We start from the raw sequence: 8,943 nt of genomic DNA on the forward strand, positions 1-8,943 counted from the left end.
ATCTGTGGTGATGAGAGAAAAGAGTTGGAAAGGGAGAAAACTGTGGCGTGGGAACAGAGAAGGTTGCTGAGTCTCACATGCCTCTCCCCCAAGTAGCCAGAGCCTGCTCACCCCACTCCCATCCCGCCCTGCCTGGGAAGCCCTCCCTGACGACTGGCCTGAAGGAAGTCCCCTCCCCTGGAGTCCTCTGGCCTACTCCCCTCTCATGGAGTTCAGCTTTGATTCCTGGCCATGTGCGCTCCTTCTCAGCCAGAGCATGTGCTTCCATGGGGATGGACTGTAATTACATCATCAGTCCACAGTCTTGCCCCCCCATCCCCTCCCAGCAAGTCCATCCCTACACTGAGAATAAGAAAGACCAGAATCCTCGCGAGCCTGTGTGTTAAAACACAAAGCGAGTCTGGCCATTTCCCCTTTTTGTTTTCAGTAACTTAAAAGGGTCCATGCACATCCCTTCATGTAAAAGCTCTGAGTTTGCTCTTCACTCCAAAGAGACCCAGAGAATTTCCAATCTACTAAGATGACGTTAACCCTTTTCACATCAAATAAAGCCCTCCTGCAGGTAATCTTCCTGTCACAAGCTGACTGCCTTGATGTGACTTGGAAGTGAGTGGGGATACTTGGCTCCTTTCATTTTCCCTCCTCCTTAGTAAAATCCTAAACCAGGAGGATTCGAGTCTGATAGGAGCTGTTTTTGCAATTTATGCCTCCTGTCCCTTGGGAGCTAACTCGTGTCTATTTTAAATAAATTCCTTCTTTTTTCTCTCCTTTTTACAAAGGACAACTGCAAATCTTCTCTGAGGATGGCTTTCCTTTGGGGTGGAATTCAGTTCTGACAGTCAAACATTCACAAGACAGGCCCTGAGTAAATAATGATTAAATGGATTATCTCTGTGACTGGGTCTTGTCTGAGACCTGGGGGTATTCCTTCAAAGTCCTGCAGTATTTTAGGCTGCAGTTTCCCAATAACTTTGTTGCTCTTTCAAGAAAAATAATATTCCAGGGAGTGGAAAAGGAAAAGAGAGATGAATGCTGCCTGGGGGGGATGAGGGTGAGCTCTAACAGCCCTGTCTTCAGGCTGTTCTGGGCAGTTCGTCCTTGTTTTAGGTCTAGGTAAGAGTAGCTAGGGCTTCCCAAGAAACCCCACGGACAGAGGAGTCGGACACAACCACTCAACAGTGACAACAACGAGTCGCTAAGGGCTTCCCTGGTGGCTCACTGGAAAAGACTCCACGTGCCAGTGCAGGAGACATGGGCTCGATCCCTGGGTCAGGAAGATCCCCTGGAGAAGGAAATGGCAACCCACTCTGGTATTCTTGTCTGGGAAATCCCATGGACAAAGGAGCCTGGGGGGCTACAGTCCATGGGGTTGCAAGAGTCAGCATGACTGAGCAACTAAACAAGGACAACAGGAGAAGTTAAGGCTTGCCAGTATCTGAACTGCTCTCTCCAAATTCATTTTCTTGCCAATGTCCTGAACCCTGTGGTTTGAACCCAAGCATAACTCGGTCTCGCCCTGTTATCCCGACTGGGATTTTAGGACCTGCCCATTGGCACATCCTTCACTTTGGTGTGGTGCACCATAGACTACAAGGGTTCAGGACCTGAGACCGTGCTCACCGTCAGGGGAGACCAGGTCTCTGCTCAGCCGGACATCCACGAAGAGGCCAGAGCTGTGAATAAAGAGGCCTCTAGCAGTGAACAATGCCCCCTGAATTCCTGAGTGAATTCACCCTCCTGTACACTTGCCCAGACCCCCCTGGCCACCCAGCCCGAGCACTGGACCACAGAGGAAACAGAATTCCACCCGCTCCTTTCCCTGCCATTGCAGAGCGGGCTGGTAAGAAGAAGCCTGCCTGACGGCCACAACTGCCAATGGCAGAGGCTGCCTGTGGCCCGCCCCTCCCGTTAGCAGCCGTTGGCAGCCCCCCAAATCCAAAGAGCATCAGCCCAGCAGATGTGGGGGAGTAATGACTGAGGGTCACTGATGCAATGGAAGAGAAGAAGTTTGGACAGCTAGCGCCTTTTACCTGAATCTACCCTGAATTAGGCTGGCATTTGAAATGACTTTGGCTCCCTTCCACACGGCATAAAACCTATACCAAGACTTCTTAAACATGAGAGCACGAACTTTCCTCAACCACCGGCTTCCCTAATCATTTATGAAAATGTGTCAGCTGTCCTTGCCTCCTTGTTCTAGCGCTTCATGCCCTGGGATCAGGGAGCTGGGAGCTGCCTGCCTGGAAGGGGTTGAAGAGAAAGGACATGCTTCAGTTTACGAGAGGCCAGGCTTTCTTTAAAATGAATTTGTCACTTGCAAAGTCATCTGCTTTCTCTTCACACACATCCATCATCCCCATGAAAATATAAATACATAAAATTCAGTAAAAACGTGGTCCAGTGTCACCAGGCTCACTTCACAGAAGGCACAGACTCCATGGCCGCCCAGCTCACAGACCCAGCTCTCAGCTAAACCTGCACGGTCCCTGGAAGGAAAGTTATGTGACCTCTTCTTCCTAGAGTTTTACAGCAGCAGCTTTCGTGATAAACCCCCATAAATAGAAAGGGAACCCAGAAGCAGGTTGGTGACTGCAACATTTCTAGGAGTATATTAACCACCTGGGGATGTATTGACCGGGAAGTCGGCAGGAATGCTGTTGTAAAACTCAGCCGAGTCCCCAGGTTCTGTGCACAGTCAATAGTCCATGAGGCTGAACTGAACAGAATAGCATCTTATCGGATTGTTTTGGGTCCAAGTTGTGGGCATCCTGTGGACTCCACGGGAGACCAGAGATATGGGAATGTTCATTCAAGTAGCAGATATAACACACAAACAAGAAACTCGACAAATCAGAAGTTAATTCAGGGTCTACCCTCTGCATGTTCGTGTTTTCCTCTCCCCCGGCACTATTTCTCTACCAGTGGTTCTTGGTCTATGGTGATGTCTGCTCTATACCATTTCTCAATGCATCATTTGGGTGTTCTGAAAAAGGACCCTGAGCCATAGAAGGAAAAGTATAAAAATACCCCCACGGGTCACCAAAGCCCGTGTCTCCTGGGCCAGGGCACAATCATTGCCTAAAATACATCTCTCGGTGCTTTGCCTGCCCTAGTTTTAAATGCCATGCCCATCAGCTAGGATTTTTGCCCATGAGCCCAGTCACACAGCTCCGTGGGGGGACATCAAGGGCTTGGAACCGAAAGGGTAGCAACAGCTATCCTTCCCCTCAATCACAGCTCCTACACTTGAGAAGCCAGGTTCTTTGCCTCTCCTTGGCCTTGGCTGAAGGTAAGCAGGGCACGTTTAATTCTTACCACTGTCCTGGGCATCTGACCTTGGGAAACCTTTCATTTTACATTTTGATGCCGTAAGCTTTGGCACTCTCATCAATCCCGGGCTATTTCTGCTCACCTGAACTCCGTCATCCTCTAGAAGGCATCCTCTGCCTCTTTGAGGGCATTGTTTGAGCCGCCACGCCTCCCCCGATGGGCCCCCGGGTGCAGATTTCCTTCTCTGCCAGCCCCTCCCTGCCACCCACATCTTCCGTGCATGTCCCCGGGGCCTCGATGACACATGTCCAGCAGCTCACCTGCCCGTTTCCAGCTCATAGTTCTAAACTCCCGACATCTCCTTGCATTAGGTCTCTGTGCGACTGATGTTTGCTCCATCTCCCAATTTAGTCTCAGCTGCAGATTTAATTAACATGCTGTTGCCTCCCTGTTCCAGGCCATTAATGAAGATGTTATGGCAAGTAACCGGCAAACAATATTTTCAAGGTCATGAGGAGGGAACGCTATGCTGCTAATACCTCTGCCCAACATGGGGGAATGAGGCAGTCGAGTGCCCACATACGGTTTGAGTCATTTCCTCTGGGTTTTGGGAACTTCCTTTCTCGGACTCGGGTTAGGTTTTCATGCCTCCCCTCAGCCTGGCCCACTGCACATCCGGGGCAATTCCCATTTGGAGAATGAAGAACATCAGATTATGCCTTCGTTTTATTTTTGGCCAGTTTCTAGCAGGAGAAACAGCCACTAATTGCACCTTTGGAGGGAGAGACGGTACACACGATAAAGACAAAGGAGTCGTTATCAGGCTTGTTAGCCAGCCACCTCTCCATCCTTGAGGCATAACCATGACAGGGGCAATACACACTGAGGTCAGGGCAGCTGACAGCAAGGGGAGCCCAGGCGTTCCCACTGAGTTGGTTCCTAAAGGGCTGACCCTCAGGATCTACAGCCTGGACAAGAGGCCCCTTGGTCCTTGCGGACGCGGGCGCTAACCTTGTTTGCGACCCCCTCGCAGACCGTGAGCCCCCTCCCACGCCCCCTTCCCACTAGTCTCCCCCACCTCTGCATTACAAGGAGCAGCCCTTTATGAAGCCCCACTTTTCTTCCTTCCACACCAAACTGCAGATATCACAGCGTAACCCTGCAAATTGCTTGGATCAGAAGCATTGAATCACAGGAGCGATTCAGGATAATGCTATTTACGCCCAGAAAATTGATCCCGGGTTATTTACTGTTTCCAGCACTTCCCTTCTCCCCATCTCTCACTGCAGGCCTGTCTCCGGTTCCCAGACTCCTAATCATTTCTCAGACAGAGTGTCTTGAAGGTGTCTCTGGACCGGAGCCCAGACTGGCCCAGCAGAGTGTGAAGGGGTGGGGGGAAACAGCTTCACATTTCCCCCGTGCTTGGCAGACAGGCTTGGCTCCCCCTACCATCCCAGCTGCAGTCCTTCTGGGGTCCAGATCTGGCCTCCCCAAACCTCAGAACACAAGAGAACCACATATGCGTGTCGCCGTCAGTCGGCCGGGACTGCATCATGGTCAGATGACTTGCCAGAGAGATGGGTTAGGGAGAGCCACAGGTTTGGAGAATTTGTACCTGGCCTCTGTTACGGCCTGCCCCAACTGTAAACATTCACGTGCTCACCAAACACTGAGAGGTGAAAAAGCACAGTGGATTCTGAAGCCAGACTCCTGAGTTTGAATCCTGGTCCTGCTGTTTCAATAGTTGTATAATGTTGGGCCAGCTGTTTAACCTCAGTTTTCCCACCTATAAAATGGGATAATAGCCACACCAGCTTCATGGAGTTGTGAGACCATCTAAAAACTAACACATGTGGTGTCTGGCTGATATTTATTACGTATCAAACATCTTTCACACTCCAGACACTGTTAAGGTCAGGGGTCAGCAAACTTTTCCTGTAAGGTCCAGATAATAACTATTTTTGGCCTTGTGGGTGACAATGTCTCTGTCACACCTATTCAACCCTGCAGCAAAGCAGCTCCAAAGTAGCCACAGACTATAAACAGAGAAGGAATATGGCTGTGTTCCAATAAAACTTTATTTATAGACACAGAAAAGTGAATTTAGTATCAATTCACCTGCCACTAAATATTATTCTTCTTTTGATGTTTTAAATTATTAAAAATGTAAAAACTACTCTTAGCTCACAGGTTATATAAAATTAGAGGGCACGTTGGATTTGACCCATATTGGCTGGTCCCTGGTCGAGGCGCTGGAGATGCACATGCTGACATGTCTCACACAGGAGCCCAGGAAGGGAACCCGGGGAAGGGTTCCTTCACGGCCCTCAGGTCACTTTGCGCCCACCATGGTCTCTGACATTTGGTTAAAAGTACCTCTTGGGTGGATGAACCTAGAGCCTATTATACAGCACGAAGTAAGTCAGAAAGAGAAAAACAAACATCGTATATTAACACATATATGTTAACATAACACTCTAGAAAGACGGTGCTAATGAACCTGTTTGAAGGACAGCAGTGGAGACGCAGACAGACCAGCCCCATGGACACGGCGGCGGGGGACGGGCAGGAGAGGGCGGGACAGATGGAGAGAGGAGCCCGGAAACAGGTACCTTCAGTTCAGTGCAGTTCAGCCACTCATTCATGTCCGACTCTGTGACCCCGTGAACCACAGCACGCCAGGCCTCCCTGTCCATCACCAACTCCCAGAGTTCACCCATACCCATGTCCATTGAGTCAGTGATGCCATCCAACCATCTCATCCTCTGTTGTCCCCTTCTCCTCCTGCCCTCAATCTTTCCCAGCATCACGGTCTTTTCAAATGAGTCAGCTCTTCACATCAGGTGGCCAAAGTATTGGAGTTTCAGCTTCAGCATCAGTCCTTCCAATGAATATTCAGGACTGATCTCCTTTAGGATGGACTGGTTGGATCTCCTTGCAGTCCAAGGGAGTCTCAAGAGTCTTCTCCAACACCACAGTTCAAAAGCATCAATCCTTTTGAGCTCAGCTTTCTTTATAGTTCATTACCATATGTAAAATAGATAGCCAGTGGGAATTGGCTGTATGACTCCAGGAACTCAAACCAGGGCTCTGTGACAACCTAGAGGTGTGGGATGGGGTGGGAGGTGGGACAGAGGTTCAAGAGGGAGGGGACATGTGTATACCTATAGCTGATTCATATTGATGTATGGCAGAAACCAACACAATATTGTAAAGCAATTATCCTTCAATTAAAAGTAAATAATTTATTTTAAGTCCCTCTTGAAACAGAGGCAGTGAGACATCAGGCCACGGTTAAGAAATGGCAGTTCAGTTCTAAGCCCTGGCATTCTGTGCTCTAATTCCTCTGAGATAAATCTTGGACTCCAGAGACCCAGTGCACAAGTGAGTCACCAACACAGCATGCTAGAGGAGGTCTAACCTTGCATCAGGAATAGAACACAGAGACCCAGCTGGTGGGAAGCCCTGCTGAACAGGGAGTTTAGGGGATATCTGGGTTGGGTTCGAAGCACTGCAAACATCTGTTTTTTCCGGATGGCAAAAGCCAGAGCCGACTGAAGAATGGCAGGTAGGGGCTCCTGATTGGAAAGCAGTCCCCTCCCAGGTGTTTGGGGCAGCCTCTCTGGAAGTCACTAATGACCAATGAGGTTCACCTAGGGAATGGCCTCTGCCCCCCAGACTCTCAGGACCTCACCCCTGTCTGCCCAGCCACCTCCCCACTGGCCTCCCAGTCCTGCCTCTCCCCGCTCCAGCGCCTACACCCAACACCGAGTGCTCCTCCACCATCACACGCTTGTCATCTGCCCTCCAAGACAACAGGGGGCCCCCAACTTCCTCCCCCATCAAATCAAAATCCTTCTGTTGGTTCCAAAGGCCCCATCCTCAGGTCCTGGCCTGACCCTCTTCCAACCACACAGTGGACCTTCTGAGACACCCCCATCCTGCCATCCTCTGCACCCGTGCACCCTGCATCCCCCGAACCCCCACTCCCCGCTTCTGCCACACCTGGCCACGTACAGCCTTGATCTTTGTATGAAGAAATCCTGCCTTAGAGTTGCAGAAGAGAGATTTAATTGTCCTCAGTTTCCTTATCTGTAACACGGTGTAAGGGCTTCCCTGGTGGCTCAATGGTAAAGAATCCTCCTGTGAATGCGGGAGACGCGGGTTCGATCCCTGCGTCAGAAAGATCCCCTCGAGAAGGAAATGGCAACTCAGTCCAGTATTCTTGCTTGGGAAATCCCAAGGACAGAGGAGCCTGGTGGGCTTCAGTCCGTAGGGTCACGAAAGAATTGGCGCAACAACTGAGCCACTAAACAGCAACATAGGATAAACAAGAGCACCAACCTCATGGTGTTGCTGGGGTTTGATTAGAACACAGGCACCAAGCGTTCCCTGAGGGCTGCCAGAGGTGCCACCATGTTCAGGAACCGGCGTGGGCAGCCTTGTCTGACTCCAGAGTGCGTTCCCCTCTTCCCTCTTTGAGTCTTTAATGGTGCCACCTGATAACACGTGGGCTTCCTTGGTAGCTCAGACCGGAAAGAATCTGCCTGCAAATGCAGGGAACCCTGGTTCAATCTATGGACCAGGAAGACTTCCTGGAGAATGGAATGGCTACCCACTCCAGTGTTCTTGCCTGGAGAAGTCCATGGACAGAGGAGCCTGGCGGGCTACAGTCTATGCAGTTGCAAAGAGTCGGACAGGACTAAGCGACCGACACTTTCTAACATACTTTGATGACACAATTACCACAAAAGGTTTCCTGCATAGGTGCCCCTACCCCTATTTAGGCCACAAACCTTTTGTATGCATTATGCCCTCCCTGGCCCTCCACAGACACTCGGGCTCCACGGCCCTGGGTCCGGACTGTCATTTTCTTTTCACAAATCTGCTGAAATGCTACCACACACTCTGGCATCTTTTCTTTCACGAGGGGCTTCAGGGGAAAAGCTGAAGACAAGTTATCTCCTCAGTACAGCACTCTGACAGGCCGACAAAGAATCTGATCACTAGTGTCGCCTGGAGACTCTCAGCAACATTATATATTTAAGTAATGAAAAAAAGAAAGCGCTTTCATTAAAATGATCCTCTGAGCAGCAGGTGAGTTCTAAGTGGACAGGAGGGTGCCATCCGGGTGGGGGCTGTCCTGCACCACACCCTGACTGCCCCCGGAGGAAAAGCCTTCCAGGAAAGGCCTACATGCCCAAGCCCTGCCCGCTGTTTCTACGAGCCCCAGGAATCCAGACTCCTCACCCAGGGCACCCAAAGGTCTGGCCAAAGGTTAATGGACTCTAAAGGGAGGGCAGGAGGTATATAAGGGCCCGTCGGACCAGCCAGACCCCAGAAGACAAGCGGAGAGAGCTGCGCCCCGCCCACTCAGACCGCAAGTGCACTGTGAGTAGCCCGAGAAGCGGTGGGGGTGGTCAGCCTGAGCCCAGAGATGGCGTGTGAGCGAGGCCGCTGAGCCCAGAGCTCTCTGGGTGAGCCCACTGTTCCTGCGGTGCTCTGTCACCTTTCAGCACCTTCCTGGGCTTTAGACCAAGCGCCCCAAGCTGGTTTCCAGAGCGCAGGATAAAGCCGCACACAGCGCGCAGGGCTGGAGGCTGAGCGGGGAATACGAATCCCGGCAAAAGAGAAGCTGCCCGGAGACCTGGTCATCAACTGCAGGCCGGGAAC

This window comes from Bubalus bubalis, chromosome 2 (assembly GCF_019923935.1).
Source record: "Bubalus bubalis isolate 160015118507 breed Murrah chromosome 2, NDDB_SH_1, whole genome shotgun sequence".
NCBI classification, from domain to species: Eukaryota; Metazoa; Chordata; class Mammalia; order Artiodactyla; family Bovidae; genus Bubalus; species Bubalus bubalis.